Below are 21,058 nucleotides of genomic sequence, written 5' to 3'. Positions count from 1 at the left end.
CATTGTTTTTCTCCCGATTGATTGAATAATTGTTTATTGCGCAGTGTTTCGCAATCTCATCTGCATAGGCATTTCCTTTTTTTATATAATCATTGCCTCTTTTATGAGCTGTACATTTCACGACAGCAATTTTCTCTGGTAACTGAATGCCATCGATCAATCTTTTGATCAACTTTGCATTTCTTATTGGTGATCCCGCAGAAGTTAAATAACCTCTTTGAGACCAGAGCTGACCATAGTCATGGACTGCGCCATACCCATACTGACTATCAGTCACTATGGTAATTCTTATTCCCTTTGCTCTTTCACACTCACAAATGAAAGCAATCAGTTCTGCTACTTGAGCTGAACGAATTCCTTCGAGACAGGAAGCCTCAACTACATCTGCAACTGTGCACACAGAATATGCTGCTCTCAGAATACCCTTGTCTGATCTCAAACATGAACCATCAACAAAGTAAACAAAATCTGACTCTGGCAATAGAACATCTTTAATGTCCTGGCTTGGTTTAGTACAATATTCCAAAACATCCAAGCATTCGTGATCAATGTCATTTTCATTTCTGATCTCTGTTATAGTACCATCAGGCAACAATGAGGAAGGATTTAAATTCACACACCTTGCTATTGAGACGTTATCTGATCCCAGAATTATTTTCTCATATTTCGTCAATCTATTAGTTGTCAGATGCTGTGTTTTGCTTCTAGTAAGAAGAATTTCAACAGAATGGGGTACATAAACTTTTACAGGAAACCCCATTATAATTCCTTCACTCTGTTCAAGGCTTACACTTGTTGCAGCCACTGCTTTTAAGCAGCCAGGTAAAGCTTGTGCAACAGGATCAAGAACTGCTGAGAAATAGGCAATTGGCTTTCTCAGTTTTCCATGTCTCTGTATTAGAACTGACAATGCACATCCTTCTCTTTCACTGCAATACAACTCAAATTCTTTTTCATAATCTGGCATACCAAAGGCAGGTGCTTCACACAGACTTCTTTTTAACTGCTCAAAAGCTTCTAACTCAGTTTGTGTTAAAATAATCGGGTCTTTTATGTCTGCTTTTGTCAGTCTCTGAAGTTGTTTTGCAATTACTGAAAATCCACTAATCCATTGGCGACAATAACCAACCATTCCTAGAAACATTCTGACCTGTCTCTGTGTTTTTGGAGGTTGCATTCCCTGAATCATTTTAATTCTCTGAATTGTTACCTGTCTGATTCCTTTTGCAATCCTGTGACCAAGATATTTAACTTCTTGTTTGCAAAACTGTAATTTTGCAGGAGACACTTTATGTCCTTCATCTGCTAAATGATTCACAAGAGTAATTGTATCTGTTACACAGTTATCTCGTGTTTTTCCAGCTACTAGCAAATCATCAATGTATTGAACCAATGTTGACTTTCCAGGTAATTCTAGATTTTCCAAGGATTTCTTTAGCAACTGATTAAAGATAGATGGACTCTCTGTATACCCTTGAGGGATACGACACCATGCTAGGATGCGATCCTGGAACCTAAACGCAAACATTTGCTGGGTATCTGGATGCAATGGAACAGTAAAGAACGCATTGCAGAGGTCTATGACTGTGTACCATTCTGCATCATGCGGAATCTGATAAAGAATTACTGCAGGATTTGGAACAACTGGGCAACATGGGACAACTATCTGATTAACTTTTCTCAGGTCTTGAACAATCCTGTAAGTTCCATTTGGCTTTTTGATACCCATAATCGGTGAATTACATGGGCTACTTTCAATTTCTTTCAAAACACCTTGTTTTATGAATTTCTCAATTACTGGTATAACACCCTCAATAGTTTCTGCTTTCATTTTATACTGAGGAATGTTTGAAACATCTACTCCTTGTTTTACTGTAATTTTAACTGGGTCAACATTTTTCATTAAACCCATTTCACTTCCTGTCAAATCCCATATTTTAGCATTAACTGTTTCTTTTAATTCTTCTGGAAGATTTTCTTTATCAAATGCAGGAAATAATTTACTTTCCTCTGCTTCAACCATTAACATTGTTAATGTGTAAAGCCCATCTTCTTCTAAAGTTTGGAGCTCAATTCCATCCGGTGAGCAATATATTTTGCAATTCATCTTGCACAATATATCCCTCCTTAACAGGTTTACAGGACTGCTGTTACAAACTACAAATCTATGTTTGTCTTTAAATTTGCCAATTTCAACATTTACAGGATCTGTTAAGTCTGTTTTAATTTGTTGATTAGCTACACCAACTACTTGGATGGTGTCCCCAGAGAGAGGCAGGTTTTCTATTTCCACTGATCTAACAGTAGAACGGGTAGCACCTGTGTCCAAAAGAAAAGTGATTTCTACATCATTCACTTTACCATTAACAAACGCTCAACAAATAATTATAATGAACATCGGACTGTGCTCAACAAATAATTATAATGAACATCGGACTAAATAGAAATAAGGAGTACCAATCGGCTCATGGGCATATTGGCACAACAAATTACAAAAAATTGTTTTGGAATGTGGAAAACAAAGAACTAATGAATGATGAAGTGGAAAGGATTTTGGAAGCTTGCCTTAAGGACACAGCAGCAAAATCAGTGATAGATCAATGGGAAAACTTCACGGGGAAGCTGACCATACCACAAACCAAAATAAATATCAAGAAGAGCCAAAAATATAGAGACCCATCCAGGGATAATGAAAACCACTTAAATCTGCCATATACAATAAGGACATTGAAGAAAGAACGAAACAGGATTGCCAGGCTACTAAAGAAACCAGGGATAAAACTGGAAAATCTGGGAAAATTAAAGTCATTAAACCAAAATCTGAAGAAACTAATATGGGGTGAGAAAAATCTGGCAAAACAAGCAACTTGGGCAAAAGTATTCCACGCTAGCAAGCAAAAGAATACTAGAGACTTCTGGAAGATGATCAATAGCCTTGCTAGACCCAACAAGCAGGTAATCTCATCACCACTAACGGAGCAGGAATGGGAGATCTTTTTGAGGAGACATTTAAATCAGGACACTTCACAGTCAAGAACCCTTGAAAAGGGACAGGGGTGCAAAAAAGATAAATCTCTCTTTAATGATAAGAATTTTGACCCGCCAATAGTTATAGAAATAGAAGAGATAACTAAACTTATAAAAAAACAGAAAAACAGCGCTCCCGGACCAAATGGGATACCGTTTGCTCTCTTTAAAGAAAACCCAGAACTATGGGCGACCACACTAGAGAAACTATACATAGAAGTTATTAGAACTGGAACTGTCCCTAAGTCATGGCGAGGATCTTTAATAACTCCAATTTTTAAAAAGGGAGACTGGGCTCTTGCAGAAAATTACACACTGATTACTCTTCAAGATACGGATGCGAAGCTATTTGCAAGAATTTTGTTAACAAAACTATCTGAATGGGTGAGAGAAACAAAGAAATTGCCCTTAAACCAAACAGGTTTTATTCAAGGCCTAGGAACAACAACTAATATAATGGTTCTGGCATTACTAATGGATAAATCAATCAGACTCAAACAACCCCTGTACCTATGTTTTATAGATTTTAAATCAGCATTTGACTGTGTTAAAAGAGACATTCTGTGGAATAAATTGGAAAAAATGAATATTCCACTCCCCCTCCTCAAGCTGATTCGACTTTTATATACAGAGACATGGGTAAGTGTGAGGATGGGGGACGGACAAACACTATCAAAGGAGATTCCAGCAAAGGAAGGCCTGAAACAAGGCTGTGTTTTAGCCCCCCTACTCTTTAATTTGTTTCTTGCAGACCTAACGGGAATACTGGATGAGGAGAATGCGCATCCCCCGAAACTAGCTGATAAACGTCTCACGAATTTGATGTATGCAGATGACGTCATACTATTGAGCCATACCAAAGTGGGACTACAACGTCTAATCATGCAGACTCAAACATACTCAAAAGAGAACGGGATGGTCATAAACGAGACCAAAACAAAGATTATGGTAGTGGCCAAAAACAACAAGAGAAGATATAAAAGTAAATGGATTATGGATACAATGGAGCTGGAGCAAGTAGAGGTATATAAATACCTGGGTGTGCTATTTGATGCGAATGATACCTATCAACTGCAAAAAACTGAGATTCAAAGAAAAGCGAACTCACTAACTGCAGCATTCAGAATTGTGCAAAAGTCACTTCCCAGCCTCACCTATGGTCCCCTGCTGAATGTAATTGCCGCAAAACTCCTACCGACCATAACTTATGGCAGTGAAGCAATAATGGGCAAGGATAGTGATTCTCTGAATAAGATCATAACCAGAGCCTACCGAGCAATATTCCATCTACCAGCAAATGCGTCCCCCGCCCAAGTAAGGCTAGAGTTTAGACTGACCAACCAGCAATATGCAAGGCAAGGACACTTTATAAAAGTATGGAATAAAATAAAAAATGACCATCAAAATGAAATATCGCAACTCTTATGGAGAGAAATAAATAAGGACACAAATTCTACTGAGTGGATCTACCTTAGGGAAGCAATAAAGGATTTTGCAATCATGCCAATATGGGAAAACAATATAAATAAGTCAACGTTCAAGAAAATAATTAACAAAACTGCAAATCATCTATCCATCTTAAACGATAAAGCTATCCTCACCAAAAGAAAACACGCATGGATGGTAATTAATGGATACAAAAAGAAGGGAATCCAACAATACCTGGTAACACCATGGACAGAAAAAAAAAACAGGTTCTCCTTAAAGCCAGATTTGGAATTATGCCAGGCCTATCTCACCTCCCCCCATGGGAGAGACCGAAAACTCAAATGAAATGTAGACTGTGTAACTATGGTGAGGAAGATATGCTTCATCTTCTCTGTACCTGCCCTAAGCTTCTACAGGAGAGGAAATCATTACTAAAGTTTCCCTTCAAAGCACGCGGCATAAGGACATGTAGACAGGCCTTGATTAATTGCATGAACTCAAACGACATCATTTTAAATGCTATTTTTGTAAAGTTTTTAATGATAGTTAAAAGTAATCTAGATGTCATTACTATTTTAGATACCTAAGTATTTACAAATAACATTTTGTGTTTTTATTCAAGAATACAGTTTTTAGTTTTTGTCTGAGATGTGTAATATTGTAAGATTTTAAATAATCATCACAATAAACAATTTACTTTTTTTTTTTGGATTGGTCTACCTCAAGAGTGGCTCCAACACACACTCTTCCTCCTCTCTCAGGCACCGTCATAAGTAATCATCAGAATCACTCCCTCCATTATCATTCAACAAGTATTGTTGTGAAACATTTTGCACATTCACTCTTTGCGATCTGTTTACCTGATCACCTCCACAGAATCCCGTCTCAGAATTGTATCTCTGCACATTCACATAATTTGGAAGTGGTGGTTGTGGAATCTGACTCTGCTGATTCACAACCTGTCGCTGTAGCGGTTGCTGTAGCTGTTGCTGTAGCTGTTGCTGTAGCTGTTGCTGCAGATTTATCTCATTCTGCATCTGTGGATTTAATGATGCATTTTTAAACTTTCTGGGCGGATTTTTACATTCGCGCTTCCAGTGTCCAATTTCGCCACAATTAAAACATGGGAGTTTTTGTTTCAACTCCTCAATATTCACATTAAATTTTGGTTTATTATAATTGACTTTAAATTTGCCTTGATTCTGATTAACATTTTTGTTTTCCAAATTTGCAATTTGTTGTTCAGCTACTTTTACTTGTGCCCACATAGCTTTTTCCTTTAGCTTCTTTTGCTTCACATCAATCTCATCACTACAATATTTTGCCTTTCTCAAAATGTCATCAACTGAGAGTGACTGCCAACCAACTATTCCGTTTCTAATCATATCACCAATGTCAGGTCTTAAACCATTAACAAACATGTATATAAAGGGGCTCATGTCCTTTTCACTTAATTTTTCATAGCCACTGTACTGTTTAAAAACCAACAGTAACCTTTCATAAAATGAATGTACTGATTCTTTCGGCTCCTGATTTGTTCTATCTATTTTAACCCCAATCAACTTCTTTCGGGGGAATCTTGTTTTTCAACCAATAAATTACTTTATCATACAATTCCATAACATCTGTTGATGGTGCACCTGTTACACTATCTCGTGCAGGTTCTACTTTTGGCCAACTTACAGAAACTTTACATTCTGTCCATAGATCTGATGGGACAACAATGTCAAGGAATCCATCAAGATCAATCCACAGAACTTTTGAGACTTTGATGAATCTAGCCATCTGTCGATACCATTCTACAGGCTTTTCTCTAAACCGAGGGAAATCATTTGTGAATAATAACATATCCTGTCTTGGCCAAGGGACATGCACATACCCACCTCCTGCTATTTATCTCATCGGGAACTGATTTGCCACTTCACCCCTTTCTCTCCTTTCTTCCTCTGTTTTCTTTGTCCATTTTACTCTACATTTGCTTACATCTCCTAATCTTTTTAAATACACAATTAAATATTTTATATGCAATATTCTTCCATTAGAATTCATGTTTTCAATATCCTTTTCAGTAAATTCTATTCTGTAATGCTTACCCAAAGTCTTCTGTCTACTCAAATCAACTTCTAGTTCTATGGCTAATTCTTCCAACTGTTCATACTTATTTTTAGTTTTCCATTGAATACAAATAAACAACAATTCCTCATCCTGATAATGCTTTAAATTGTCAGGTCCAATTGTGCCAATTATTAATTCCTCCAAATCTGCTTTCAATTTTGCAACATCAAGTAATTTAGTTTCTGGAGTCTTTGGGGTATGCGTTAAATCTAGTTTATTTATGTTCTTTTCAGGTGACTCAGCATCAGATTCTGCACCTGTTGGTGTTCTACACAATGGACTTTGATTAAAAGTTAAATCAGTACAAAAGGGGGTGGTGATGGACGGAGCATCAGAACCAATCAAACACTCACCCCCAGTCAAAAGATCTGGGTTTGATCCATCACCCTTCTTTAGCCCACTGTGCCACCCCAGTTCAGACATGGCTAAATGCAAATCAGTCTGACCCTGTGCCTCATGGGAACAGTCCAGCCCGAACTGCCAAGCCATGCCTTCCCTGGACCGGAAACCAGCTTCCGGGGACCGGTTTCTGGCATTCCAGCCTTCTTCAGCCCGGCTTGCTTGAATCCAGTGGCAAAGTGAGCAAGGGACTCACGTCTGAGCATACCCTGCCACACTTATGGCGGCCAAAAGCGGTACAAAAGGGGGTGGTGATGGACAGAGCATCAGGACCAATCAAACACTCACACCCAGTCAAAAGATCTGGGTTTGATCCATCACCGTTCTTTAGCCCACTGTGCCACCCCAGTTCAGACATGGCTATATACAAATCAGTCTGACCCTGTGCCTCATGGGAACAGTCCAGCCCGAACTGCCAAGCCATGCCTTCCCTGGACCGGAAACAAGCTTCCGAGGACCGGTCTCTGGCATTCCAGCCTTCTTCAGCCCGGCTTGCTTGAATCCAGTGGCAAAGTGAGCAAGGGACTCACGTCGGAGCATACCCTGCCACACTTATGGCGGCCAAAAGCGGTACAAAAGGGGGTGGTGATGGACGGAGCATCAGAACCAATCAAACACTCACACCCAGTCAAAAGATCTGGGTTTGATCCATCACCGTTCTTTAGCCCACTGTGCCACCCCAGTTCAGACATGGCTATATGCAAATCAGTCTGCCCCTGTGCCTCATGGGAACAGTCCAGCCCGAACTGCCAAGCCATGCCTTCCCTGGACCGGAAACAAGCTTCCGAGGACCGGTTTCTGGCATTCCAGCCTTCTTCAGCCCGGCTTGCTTGAATCCAGTGGCAAAGTGAGCAAGGGACTCACGTCTGAGCATACCCTGCCACACTTATGGCGGCCAAAAGCGGTACAAAAGGGGGTGGTGATGGACGGAGCATCAGAACCAATCAAACACTCACACCCAGTCAAAAGATCTGGGTTTGATCCATCACCGTTCTTTAGCCCACTGTGCCACCCCAGTTCAGACATGGCTATATGCAAATCAGGCTGACCTTGTGCCTCATGGGAACAGTCCAGCTCGAACTGCCGGCTGAAATGCCAGAAACCGGTCCTAGGAAGCTTGTTTCCGGTCCAGGGAAGGCATGACTTGGCAGTTCGGGCTGGACTGTTCCCATAAGGCACAGGGTCAGACTGATTTGCATATAGCCATGTTCGAACTGGGGTGGCAGAGTGGGCTAAAGAACGGTGATGGATCAAACCCAGATCTGTTGACTGGGTGTGAGTGTTTGATTGGTTCAGATGCTCCGTCCATCACCACCCCATTTTGTACCGCTTTGGCCGCCATAAGTGTGGCAGGGTATGCTCAGACGTGAGTCCCTTGCTCACTTTATTTATTTATTTATTTATTTGCGAGTTTGTATCGCGCTAGGATCACATCCCGAAGGAGTATCTCCGCGCCTTTGGCAGCCTTATTGCAAATAAACAGTACTGTCATTGTGAATTATTAGTTTTGAAATAAAAAGGTGTTTAACTGTCTCCTAAAGGGGAAATGCTCCTTACAGAGTCTCAAGGAGAGTGGGAGGGTATTCCACTGCATAGGACCAGCAATGGAAAGTGCTCTATCCCCTTGTCTTACCTTTTTGGCTCTAGGTACCCGCAGCAAAGCCTGTTCACTAGATCTCAAGGATCGCGGGGGTACATAGAGGGAGAATTTATTGGATAGGTACATAGGGCCTTTTCTCTGAAGGCACTTGTGCATGATACAACAGACCTTAAACTTCACCCTCTGTTTCACAGAGAGCCAATACAGAATGGTCAGGAGGGTGTTCGGGGGGGTTGATTAAGGATAAGACGAGCAGCGGTGTTTTGGACTACCTGCAATCTAGAGATTACCCCCTCGTTAGCTGAGAGAAGCAACCCATTGCAGTAGTCTAGACGACTCAACACTAAGGCCTGTACCAAGGTTTTCCTGGTTGAGTCAGGAAGCAGAGGGAATACTTTCCGCAACAACCCGATGATGTGGAAACAAGAACCCACTACTTGAGTGGTATGTTGCTTGAAAGAGAGTTCCTGGTCTAGGCGGACACCGAGGTCCTTAACCGCCTGCTTGGGCTCAGGGACTGGGCCAAGATCCTGCGGCCACCAGTCGGGGGACCACAGGAGTTTGGCTTCACCGAACAGCATTACCTCCGTTTTTGCAACATTACATTGCAGGAGGTTAGATGCCATCCAGTGGGCCACTTCCTTCATCCCCTGGGAAAAGGAGTTCTTGATCTCATCCGTGAGGGATTTAAAGGGGAAGAGGAGTTGGGTGTCATCCGCGTATGACACAGGGATAAACCCATGGGATCTCATGATGTTAGCTAGGGGGGCCACATAGATGTTAAAAAGGGTAGGGCTCAAACAGGAGCCCTGTGGCACCCCCTTCGAGATTCCCAACTCCTCTGACCGATAGGCACCCAAGGTGACTGTTTGGGTGCGATCTGCCAAGAAACTCCTCAGCCATGCCAGAGCCTTATCTCCCAGGCCGATGTTAATAAGCCTGGTGGTCATGATGTCATATGACACAGTGTCGAACGCCGCAGACAGATCCAACAGAACCAGGATAACAGAGTAGCCTTTATCCTGGAACCTGTGTAGATCGTCTGCGACTGACAGCAAAGTGGTCTCGGTGCTGTGTCCTGGCCTAAAGCCCGACTGGGAGGGGTCCAGTCCATTTGTCTCCTCGATGTATTTTGACAAGTGTCTGTTGACATGTTTCTCCACAATCTTACCCATAAAGGGGAGAAGAGAGATAGGTCTTAGATTGGCGAAATCGGACCAGGGAATGGCGGAATTCTTCCTCAAAGGTCTCACTAGGGCCCTTTTCCAGTCTCTCGGAACTTCTCCAGTGCTAAGAGATAGATTTATTAGCTGTTGAATATCTGGCCCAAGGACTTCCGACAACATAGGCATAATGCGGGCTGGAACAATATCCTGAGGGCTTCCACTCTTAATCTAAGTGATTAATGCAATGACCTCTTCTAAAGAGATGGAAGGAAAGCTTATAAGACAGTCGCGATTTGATTTCTGTTGTACGTTGTTGTGATGGAGATTTATTTCAACTGTCTCACTTGTCTTTGAGGCTACTATCTTTTCATAGATGGTATCAATTTTCTTCATGAAAAATAGTGCAATCTCCTCACACAGCGCTTGGGATGCAACCTCTATGGTCTCACATGCTACTGGTCTGGTAAATGTTTGTAGGATTTTATACAACACTTTGGAGTCTTTCCCAGCCTCTTCTAGTTGTGTTGCAATGTAATTTTTCCACGCTGCCCTAATGGCTTTGTGGTATGTCCTAAGTGAGGTTTTGTGTAATTCCTTGTCATCCAGCCTACGGGACTGTCTCCATACTTTTTCCAGCTTCCTGGTTTTTTGTTTCAGCAGTCTCAGCTCTTTGGAGAACCAGATTTCCTGTCTATCTGCCTGGCGGGCTTTGTATATTTTCAGCGGGATAATGGAATTTATTGCTTCATTAACAGACTGCTCGAACCGCTGGAGCTCAGTGGTCATATTTCCTGAGTAGTCGATAGACAGGGGGGCTTTGTATATCTCTCTAAAAGTATCCACAGTTAGTTTATGCCAGGGTCTTCTTTTAGTAGCCAGGGTGGTCTGTATGCCACTTTGCCACTGGATTCAAGCAAGCCGGGCTGAAGACGGCTGTAATGCCAGAAACCGGTCCTCGGAAGCTTGTTTCCGGTCCAGGGAAGGCATGGCTTGGCAGTTCGGGCTGGACTGTTCCCATGAGGCACAGGGTCAGACTGATTTGCATATGGCCATGTTTGAACTGGGGTGGCAGAGTGGGCTAAAGAACGGTGATTGATTAAACCCAGATCTTTTGACTGGGTGTGAGTGTTTGATTGGTTCAGATGCTCCTTCCATCACCACCCCCTTTTGTACCTAAAAGTTAAATCAGGCATCATCATTGACCTATCTCGGTGAATTTCTGACAAATCTGAATACAATTTTTCAGCCACTTTCTGAATTTCTGCATTTAATGGAATAGTTAAAGCTGAGTGTCTAACTTCTCTTTGATCAAACACTGGTTGAACAGGACCAATCGTTACTGGAACTGTTACTGCTTCCATACTTTTAGTTAACTGTTGTATTAATTCTTCTTTTGCTCGTAAATATTCTGAAGAATTTGGCATTTTCCCAGAACCTTCTGTTCTTATTGCCTTTCTTGGAATTTCATTTCTGCAAACTGGAGTTTCAGCATAATTTCTATTTTCACCAGATATACTAGACTTAGTTCTGGTTTCTACTCTTTCAGGAGTATTTGCGTTATTCGGGTATAATCTGAGAGATGCTTCATTAATAATTTCTCTTGGTGGTGCACTTGGAGTAATTCCTGGAGGAATCATTGGGGAAGACCATGAACAAGCTGGTTGATAAGGAGGAGGCTTTTTCCGATTTGTAATTATAATCTCTTCTAAAACAGGATCTTCTAGATCACTTTCTTCAGTATTATTATTTTTCTTTTGGGTATTCTTTTGACCTTGTACTTCAATAACCATTTCTCTAACCGGGTACATACCATCACACATGTCCGCTTGTCTCCAACGACGCATTCTATCTTCATGAGTTTCCCTATTAATGTCTAACTTTGGACCTCTTGTTATACCACTGTTTTCTCGAGCAAGTTCAAACATCTCATCTTCCCATTCAACCAAAGCTTCAAATTGAATAGGTCTAGGCTTCGTCACAAGAGCCGTCATTTTTTCTCTCAAATTCTTCAAAACCCTCATATTAAATGATCCATCTTCTGGCCATGCTAATATACCATCATCTTTGGTATAATCCATCCAATTATCAAACCAAAGACAAGTATGATAACCATATTCACCTTCCATATAGGCTGCAGGTGTTTTGTACCTATGAAGTAATTTTCCACTTCGCGTTTCAATTTTCCTATCAGGCTTAAGTATATTTTTCAATTTCTGAAGCCATGTAAGCTTCTTTTCCTCTTTCTTGTAGTAATAACTCATGTTTTTAATCAAATCCGCTTATTTCTAAATGATCGTAAGTATTTCCTTTTTGTTCCGCAAACCTAACCAATCCGTGCGCGAAACTCACCAACAAACCAATCAGGTTAAACTACGTCACCACCTTGCTCAACCAATAGAATTACTGCTTTCAGAATAAGCCAATCAACTGCCAGCTCGTCTCTGTCACGTGAGCCAATCAGTGCGCTTGCTGTGACGTATGTTAGCCAATCACAGCGCGGACCTTTGTGACGTACACTGCTGCTGCAGCTTCTCGTCTCTCACTCCTAGAGCTCACCCCTCCTTCACAAAATATTTACACAGCGCCATTTTAAACCAAACTTTTCAATGAATTTAAATTAGTAACTTCAGAAAAACAAACCATTTCTCTGTTTCACTAAATTAAGTGATAGCTTTTACAATCATACAAGTTTTCTTTGCGTGGAATAGACAACGCTATTCTCACAGAATATTCATTCGTTGATAAAGTAAGACTACTCTACCCTTCTAACAGGTAATAACAAACTCGTTTCTCTCTGAATACACTTAAAGTGACAATTCAAAGTTTAACTCGAATGTAATTACAAATTCATTTTCGCACATTCAGACTAAGAAAACCCTAACCATACGTACATGAAATCTTGGCAGGACTTTAACCAACCACAGATATCCTCACTCGCCAGTAAGAATAGACGTCACTACCTTACCCCTCACTCAAGCTTGGATAAATTCTACTACTCTTTCCACAGTGAGTTTTAAAACAGGCTCCAAGTCCCTATACTCGAAAGCTACGATTTCATAGACAATCCTCACTATGCATTTTACCTAGCACACCTAGAGTCCCTAAACTTGTGCTGTACGTCCACAACACTAGTGATATATGTCAATACCACTATTTTGAAACATAACAAATGCACTGTGTAACTTCACCTGTCACACTACTCTTGCACCGGTACAAAACCAGGAATTTTCACACTGCTGGGAAAAAAAAACCTTTCGACTACATATAACAACTTAACAGACTTAACATATGGTAAAACATCAATCCTATGCAATTACCATGTAGCATGTCCGTTACCATAGTAACCGTAACTCTGCTACCAAGAAATTGATGCAGCGCCCATGTAGAAAAACTGTCTCAAATACGCTACCCTACACCATAATACTCACCATTAATCATAAATCACTCACAAGGCCCATTAACAACCGAGACAATTTTTGGACGACTGAATCATGTGACCTGCAGTTTATCATTTCTTACCATGGTTATAATGCATTTATCATATTAATTAAGTCACTTAGGTAAATGGGTCAACTAATGGTAACTAAACCATGAATAAACAAGACCAGCTTGTCGTTTCAAAATCTAATTTATTAATTTTATTCTTCAAAGAAAAAGCATCTTCTTTAATAAACCTTTTTAAATTAGCAATGAAGCAGCATTTAATAAGGAAAAAGGCATATTAGACTGACATTTCAAAGACTCATCAATTAGCATGAATTAAAGCGAATAATACATTTCTCAAACCCTATGTTCTATTTTCCCTGTCTAAACTCACTTCATCTCAAAGAATTAGTCATAAAGGCCTATTATTCTTACGTGCGCCAAATGTCCATCAGAACGTCACGCCCTTCTAGATTCAGTAAGCGAGCAGCCCCCTCCTGCCCATGGGGGCAATTTTTATACCTTTCTAACTAGCTAATCTCACCAAAAAGTATTCTTTTCTCAACCATCCAGAGTCCAGATTGGCTGACAGATGTCAGTCCATATGAGGTCACCTCCTTTTCAATCCAAAGTTAAACTTTTCTAAAACACCATTGTCCACTTTCTCACGAGACCATTAGCTTCCTCGGAAATGCAACAATATTTGAAACAGTCCATTGCTTCCTTGACTTGGCAGGTCTGCCACATCCTGTCTGTCCTTGATTTTGTCAATTGCCGAGCTCATCTTGCACAACCAATTTTATTATTTATTTCTCTGTGCTCTGGTCTTCACGACAGGATTCCAAACATTTATTTTCAAAACGCTAGGCCTCAAGCCTTAGGCCTCCCTCATGGAGAACTAGTATTTAAAGAAACACAAGACATCAATTAATTAGAGCATTGAAAACCCTTCTGTTACCCACCCCCTTTACTAATTATTAACCCGTTAATATATGTTACCTAGCTTAAGCACAAGCCACGGATTTCTCCACAAACTTAGGCCACATAAAAGACGAAAGACATAACATAAGCACACAAAATAAGCACATGCCATTAATAAAAACAGTCGCATTTAATTCTCACAAAGACAATAGACAAGGTTAATTTATTATTTTCCACGAACTTGCAGTTTGAAACATATAGCACATATGTTAATCCCCTGTGTCGTGTAATGCATTTTAATCTAGGTTGATTAGTACATTTCATTCACAAGCTTATTAATATGATTATATTATGGAAGTTTAACTTTGCGAGTCAGAATAAAATATCACTCTGAACCTCGCTCCATCAGTACACAGGCTCTTTGCACCCTTTTTGTTCATGAGTGAAATGTTGTGATTGGAGTGTAGTGAACCGAATGGTTTTGCTAGGTACACGGTGCTCTTTGAGGATGTTAGAAATGTCTGTGCTTTGAAATGACAATTCACCTGAAACTTTTAGTTGGGATTTCAGTGCATGTTACTGACATTTTCAGGTTCAATTAGAGAAAAACTGGAGGCCCCTTACTTCCAGTGGCTAGTAAGCACTGCACCACTAGTGTAAGTGGAAACATGCAGCCTAGGTTGAATTGAGAGAGATTTGAAGTCCAAGTAAAATCTCTAAAATTATGTTGTTTTCTGATGCTTTTCTGTCAAGTGTAAGTACAGCCCATATTTTGGATTATGAGTATCTTCATGTGTTAAACATGTCATGATCAAAATGTTGGGTCTGTGTGGCACTCAATAGGTAATCCTTTTAAGTGTATTTATCCTGTAGTCTTCTGTGAGTGTATAACACTTGGGTGCTGGTGGGTTTGCTCCCTCTGGCCTGAAGAGAGTTATGGATAATACACAGTGTTTGCACTGTTATACTTAACAGGGAACCCAACTGCACTCCTTTGGCAGAATAGAAAATCTTCAAAGTTACTAGCTCAATGTATACAATTGTGCATCCAAGGATTGAGTTAAACTCTGTTTATTCAATTTTCACAGATCATCCATCTGTCTCGCTGTTACATCACAGCTCTATATTTCCATATGTTTTTTTCTTCAAGATAGGCATTTCATCCTTATTATAGTGTGTACAGTCCAAACAATTATTCAGTAGTACATTTCAGAAACCCTATGCATTTCGTGCCAGAGGCACTTCCTCAAGGGAAATATATGTAATCTGTGGTAAAAAATAAAAAGAAGAAAGATGGTGTCAATGACCAGGAAGTAGGTCTGTCAATGTATGTTAGAGGGTGACTAAGTACATGCGTGTACTATAAACATGCATGATGTGCAGGTAAATAGCGTGTGTTAGGAAACTTAATCCTGTCTCTGGATGAAGGTGGATAAAATTATGATTTTGCATGGTTGATTATCGCGTGATGTAATCAAAGGTATAAAGTTAGTCCGAGTGGCTAATTCCTAAGTTAGAGTGCATAGCATTGTAAAATGAGTCCTAAAAATCTCTTGTCCTGTAGTGATTTGCACGAGGTAACTTACAGTGTAATTACATTAAGGACGAACAATTACGGTGCTGTGATGGTCTAAGCAGTTAAACGCGTATCCGTGTCATGTGCATTTAAATCCGAGTAAATGACTCGTAATCGAGAATCAAGTAAACGTGCGAATTCCTTAATGTGTGATGCATGCATTATTAAACTTAACGTGCTCTCGTCAAAACACGCTGTGCCCGAGTTCAATAATCTTACCGGTGTTCGTAGTGAAAGTTCACGACACAAGTTTTCCAAAACGCGACGCATGCGCGCAATGCCCTGCTGTCTTTTTCTATGATGGTTACCCGGAAGTTTACCAGCGTGAATTTGATGTTGCATACGTGTTGAGTGTGTTAGAAGTTAACACTGTGTATAAAGATCGTGCCCTTAATATAATTCCGTGTACTTGGAATAATGGAGCCCCGGTGGGGGTTCTTTGCGCCCAGAGCGAGACAGCCTTTGAGGGCTGTTTGCTGTAATTAAACATTTCACCGCTTGATTTCATGCGCGGAGATGCAGAAACGGAAGCAGTTTTGGAACATTGCGAAGAGCAGTAAGCTCTTCTTTTAGCATTATGGTGCTCACTAGAGAGTGTGAAGTGCCATACGTTTTTCACTCCAGGCTAGAGCGGAAAACATGAACAAGGTCACAGGTTGGGAACGTTTATTTCTTACTCACCACGTTTAATTTTTTCTTTGACTATCAAATTCATCTAACTGTTATTATCTTGACATGAACTCACTTTGGGGAATAGTGGGGCATATGTATAAAGCCCATTTCCCGTTCGTAAATGGGTCGATTCTCAAAATCGTCCCGTTTGCGAACGGGAAAAAGCCTTTTGGGATGTATCATCCCAGAAGGCCCTCGCAAAATAGGGAAACGCAAAATTTGTGATTCCTTATTTTGCAAAAGCATTTAAGGAATCGCAATTTGCAATTCCTTAAATGTGATGTAAAAAGCACCCAAGTTATGCGATTTCTCCTTAAGAAATCTCAAATTACCACTAACTTCAAGTTGGTGGTAATTTGCTATTTCTTTGAAAAATGCGCTTTTTTGCATTTTTCAATGTGCCGTGTGGCGCACATACATGTCCTTAGGGAATGTATGTGTGCCACATGTACATTTCAGGAATGCAACAGGGTGTCCTTTTGACACCCTGGGACCCTTGAAAATGCATTCTCAATTTGCGATTCCCTAATTGAGAATCACAAATTGAGAATGTCTTCCCATTCATGCCTATGGGCCTCTAGGCCCATAGGAATAAATGGGGATGTATTCCTTAATTGCGAATCGCAATTTGCAATTTGCAATTTGCAATTAAGGAATATGTAGGATTCGCAAAATTATTTGCAAATCCTACATACATAGTGTTTTGCGATTCTCAAATAGCAAATCCCTAAAAATCGCGATTAGCGAATTGCAAATGTATCCTTTGATTCATATGCCCCATTGACCCTTATGTTGGATTAGCATTCATTGTGACCATGAAGGCCAGGAAAGAAGTATGAGACTATGACTATTTACTAGGATCACTCCTTGTTCCCAAGAAGTCCTTACAAGACTTTCCTAAACCATTTTGTGTTCCACATAGATGTTCTGTTATATTTTGTGTGAGGTATGTATGATTAGGGAGTAGTTATATTGCTATGATTATTCGTTTGGTGAATATAAGCAGGTAGGAAGGTTATGAATCTTTCTGTTTTTGTGCTTACAGGTTTCAGCAGGCAATCCGGTGTTTAAGGTCTTGACTTTTGAGGTGGAATTCCAGGAAGCAGGGTCTACTTGGTTTCCTAAGGTATATATGGTTGTACAAGCGAGACTTACCTGAGAGTAGTATTTATGCCCAGAGTTAATGTTTCTTTGCTTTTGCAGATTTCAAACTCCCTGCTGTTCCTTTTCCCAAATACCCTTTCCCTCGCCTGCTCTCCCTTCGCTCTGCGTTTGATTATACTCAGAGTCAGGGCTAACAGGAGGTGGACCCTTTTGTACATCATTCCAAGTCCGAAGAGAATTCGCTGGAGGATCCGATAGATCCAACAGTCTGCTCCCCAAATCCTTGGATCTGTTCCAGGTTTTCTACATGGAGGAATGAGTTGTCTAGGTTAAAGACAGGAATCCCTAGGAGATAAAGGTGCGCCACTAATGTAGCCATACTTTTTGTGAAGAGCCTAGAGCTGGCTTCAACCCAAAGGGAAGAACTTTGAACTGCCAATGTTGATCCTCTAAAGCAAACCTCAAGTATTTGTGATGAGTCATTGCAATTGGAATGCACAGGTAAGCATTCATATCAAATCAAAATAAGCTTTTTTTTTTAAACTCTTTTTATTAACAATCACCGACTTACAAATGATCATAGCAACAATACACTCACTGTTCAGGCATGGCATAATCTGATAACAATTATGCACATTGTACACAGTTAGGACAACTCAAGGAGAGAGCAAGTTGTCTAGGGCAAGTTGCTGAGGTGGAGTACAAATGTTCCTTCTGTACGAGTTCCAGGGCCCCCATATTCGGGACCACTTTTTGGAGAAGCCCGAGCAACATATACTGTCTTTTCACGGAACATGCACCAATCCATACTTGACTTCCATGCTCCCAGTGTGGACGGAGCTGCAGCCCCCCAGGACTGGGCAATGTTCCTTTTTGCCACCATGAATCCCAGCGTGAACCATTGGGTTTGGGGTGTGTTCAGGTAAGTTGGTTCCCAAATGTTTAATAAACATCTACGCGCTTCCGGGAGAAGAGGCACCGCCAGGACCGCCCCCACCACTGTGGTTCTGAAAATTCTGAACTCGTGAATAAAACTTTGTCGTAGCATGACGATTTTTATATCAAAAGACCGAAAATGGCTAGTACACTATGTACAAGCATTTTCGTCATATTCCAGTGACGATTTCACCTCGAAATCGTCATTTTCGTCTTGAACCCTTGGCTTCCATTTTGTATACGGCAGCCATTTTGTGAGTTGCCCTTTACATAGGCTCATGATACAGCTAAATTCGATTCCAAAGGACACGTACACCTTAATTGACTTTCCTGTGACCTGGGCAAGTTGGAACCATTGCCCCAGGCCAAACCTGTTTGGTCAGTTCCTCTCCCAGTGGCCGAATGAGATAGCATCAAGGCACAACAGGCCATAAACCCATTGCATCGCACACACCCTGCCGAATCTTGCTCACACCTGTCCCTGCTCTTTTCTCTCACTTGCTTTATGATGGGGAGGTGCCCGTTTTTATTGGGGTCCACCGATATCTGATGAAATGTTGGGCCTTGCCGGATGATTTGTTGTGGGCTGGACGAAGTGAAATATGGACATGTCATCATGACTCTGTTTTTCCTTTGTAACAAAGAATGTGAATAGTGTACTGTAAATTCGAAGAATGTTTGCCTAAAGCACAATATTTTGTATAAAAAGAGAAGCCTGACTTTGTAAGTTTGAGCAGTCTCCTGAGAATATACATCCCGTGTGTTGTACTTCTAGGACGCTTGTTACCTTGGTTGCAGCCAATAAAATCGATCCTTGACTTCACCTAGAAGACTCTGAGTTTCTGTGGTCTGAATCAGGAAAGAACCCGAGGTCTTTGGGTGTACCCTGGCACCGCTGGGTTACCGGTTTGGCACCGGTTCTGAAAAACCCAGTACCTCAGTTGGCGCCCAACGTTTGGGGCGATACCAGCGATACCAGTCCAGCCAGAGGTTCGTGAGGAGCTTCGTGTGAAAATTCTGGAGGACGGCCAACCACTTCATCGACCCCTGCATGTCGACGTGGTCCGAAGGTCTTTGCTGCGAGGTTCCCTGCTTCCCGACGGCTACGAAGGACTGCTGCCCTGGCTATCGCCCTGATTTGGACCCTTGAAGTTTGGTAGAGCGAAACGATAAGACGTGTCTTCTGGTGATGTCATCGATATCTCAGTTAAGTATAAGTGGAGCGTCTCCCAGTCCTTAGTTGGTTTTGATTTGGAACTTGCAAGTGCCAAAGCCGAAGGACTCGTGTATTCACGAGAAATATCGTAATCGATAATCCTTTGAAGTTTGGAGCTAGACTAGAGAGCAAAGATGCCTGGTCTTAGACTTGGAAATTTGTTTTGTCTTGATTGTAATAATAGGGACTCCTGATTGGAGGACTCGTGTCCGGTTCCTCCGGTTGGAACTCCAACTTATGAATTATATGTAAAACATGGTGTGGGCCCCATCACATATAATGAAGTGTGGATCAAATACACCAGAAAAGATGGTGTTTTAAAATGGCCCCAATATGGTAGTTTTGATACAGAAATCTTAGATAACCTCGAAGTGAAACTTTTTAAGAAGAAAGCCCGGCCGGCGATGTTTGACTCTTTCCGCCTATGGCGTAAGGAAGCCAAACAGAAGGAAATTAAATTAGCGAAGAAAAATAAGAGAGAAGGGGGAATTTCGATAATGCAAGCTGCTATGCAGTTTAAAGACAATGAAGAAGAACAGATGAGTGAGCAGTTGCACAGGCAACGTAAAATGGTAATAGATAAATGCTATCCAGTTTTGCCGTCTCTTCAGCAAGATGCAGCAAAAGGGCTTGAAATAGATCCCTTAATGTCGCATTTATTAAGTTCGCCACCCCCCTATGCGCAAAATGCCACGGCACCTCCGCAACCTTTAGTTGTGCAACCTGTGCCTCCTGTTCCTCCACAGCACCCACCAGCTGTTCTTCAGCTGGCTCCTGCTCCTTTGGTGCAGCCTCCTCAAGGCCCACCGATCACATCTGTTTCACCTGTGCTTTCTACGACTTTGCCTAGTGCACCTTCTATTTCTCCTAATGATCCCTCTGCTATTGCTTCTGCCTCTGCCTTATCTCACCCTGTTTTTCCACCCGTTCTTCCTTCAGTTTCTCCTTCCGTTCGGCAGAGAATGGCCAACACTGTTACTAATCTTTTCTCACCTCTTTTCGGGTCGCCTACTACGACCCCTAACATGGAACGAAGACAGTTGCGAAGTCAACTGCCTGACTATCGAGAGAGAGATTTACTGAATTGTTTAGCGCATAAATGGGTTATGGACACTGTAAGGTAGGATGTAGAGTCTGTCATGGAAGTCTTCCGTCAATGGGAAGCACCGACGCAGAGATACGTTTTCGAACAAATGTGTGTTTTTCTCTGTGAGGATTTGGAAGACAATGATCTGGAATACAACCCGCCCAAGTTGTGTCGTGTACGGTTCGAGTTTGGAGAGGGCATGATCGTAGGTCCCGATGTCGAGAGAGCGGTTGAGATATTGTTGTCATTTCGGAGTAAGGGGGGCACTTCTCAGTCTTCATTTGAGCATGGCACATCCGGTAGGAAAAAGGCGCGACAGTACCCCATGAGAGAGGTTCCCCCACAGTGGAGGGAAGGTGACCTACAAGCTAACCCACCTATTCAGCCT

The sequence above is a fragment of the Lissotriton helveticus genome, chromosome 3_1, assembly GCF_964261635.1.
Source record: "Lissotriton helveticus chromosome 3_1, aLisHel1.1, whole genome shotgun sequence".
In the NCBI taxonomy this organism is placed as follows: Eukaryota; Metazoa; Chordata; class Amphibia; order Caudata; family Salamandridae; genus Lissotriton; species Lissotriton helveticus.
Note: the sequence above shows the minus strand (reverse complement) of the source record.